The following is a 1,651-nucleotide window of genomic DNA, read 5'->3' as shown; positions in this document are numbered from 1 at the left end:
CGTGACTAATGTATAGCTTCTCTTCCCACTGTCGTCTCCAATCACGTGACAGATGGATTGAGAAGCTTTGTGTCTGGTAAACTAATCTCGTGAAGTAGCGTGTTCTTCCACCAAATTCAAGGAAAGAGGATGAATTTTACAGCACATGAGACGTAGATTAACTGTCTCAAAATTTTGTCGTGTCATTCGGATTGCTTAAAATCTCTCCGCCTCTTTACCCATTCAACTGATGCGCAACTGCCTCAATAATTTATTCCCAATTAGGATTGGTCGGTCATCTTGTTATTTCATGGACTTCTCGTTTCACAGTGGCATTCCTCGAAATGGAAGCCGACGCTTTTATCGTTTAGCGCTTCGTCGCAAGGATCGCATTTGAATTGGATGGCACCACCTTCTCCCATTCTAAACCACACCCCTTGTAGAGGCTAAGCAATAACTTCATTTCAAGGCTTCTGCAGCCTTTTAAATTGAATTTATCTTCCTTTGCTTAAAGTCGAAGCTCTTCAATCTCTTTCTTAAGCTTCTCTATATTCCGTGATCCTTTCCCTCTATATCCACACAGAGACGACTGGACCGACGCATATATGGCCTTAACAATGCATGCCTGAGAAAGACCACATGCATTTGACATGCTCTGTTCCCACAAATTAGGGTAGTTCATTCCACCAACTCAGCAGAATTTGCGCAAAATTTTGATCCCATGATATACTACTGAAATATTTATGGCCGATCCCCAACAATATGTTTTCGATCTGGAATCCATTTAAGTAGTAAAATGACTTCTGAACTCGTCCATTTGAGTTTTTGACCTAGTCTATCTACCATTGCGATAAAAGAGCCCGAAGGAAGGCATGGCAATGTGGTGTAGGTGTGTGACAAAAGAAGTAATATTTGGCAATTCATTTATTTACCATCCACCATGATGGCCACAACCACATCCACAGCGACAGCAATTACAACACTTGCAACCACAGCAACTACAAAGGCGGAAAAGGAGAAAAAAGATGAGGATTTTCTTCAAATCATCTAGTGTGAGTATATCTGTCGTCACGGCTACCATGATTGACTTGCCGTGATGCTAGAAATGAAACTCCCTCACCGCTCAGTGAAATGAGGCGGTAAGACGTAAAAACGTAGTTGTGAGTGGCCTTGTTGACCAATGCAAATGCACATGCTTGTCGGTGTGGTTAATGTTGAACTATTGTCAGGTCATTTAAATTCACTGTTTTAATGTCCGATTTGTTTCTATAACTACCCTTAGCTGCGTGAGTCTTCTGGTGTCCGTGGAAATGTTACCCTCTCTGATGGCATAGACGAGTCACTAAATACGATGAGGAAACCAAAAAAAGTAATCTTTCCTATCTTAAAATTGAATTACAGGAATAGTAGATCTACCATAAGTGTAGCGATGCTACTGACAGAACTTAAGTAGCAGAGAGCACCACGGAGGAAACGTGTTGTCACATGATTGATACAAAGAGGGTGGAAGAAGGCGACAATATTAGGCAACACTTTATTTAGCTTCCCATAGAGAACTACACCTTGTCCATTACATAGTCTAAATTAGTATGCAAGCACAGTGGGGCTTCACTTCCATCAACAGAAACCACCATGACAGTGTCCACATTTATCGCGATTCATGAGCTGACGG

General features: G+C 41.6%; 1 protein-coding gene across 1 annotated transcript in view; it reads left to right on the top strand.

The window, feature by feature from the left end:
* The window catches only part of EGR_09079 (hypothetical protein), a gene marked incomplete at both ends in the record, with an annotated part of 6,671 nt that overhangs the window by 2,061 nt on the left and 2,959 nt on the right, over positions 1-1,651 (top strand). The gene's annotated exons all lie outside the window — the stretch shown is intronic.

Source organism: Echinococcus granulosus (genome assembly GCF_000524195.1).
Source record: "Echinococcus granulosus chromosome Unknown EG_S00130, whole genome shotgun sequence".
Classification (NCBI taxonomy): Eukaryota; Metazoa; Platyhelminthes; class Cestoda; order Cyclophyllidea; family Taeniidae; genus Echinococcus; species Echinococcus granulosus.
Note: the sequence above shows the minus strand (reverse complement) of the source record. Positions and strands in the feature narration are given on the sequence as shown.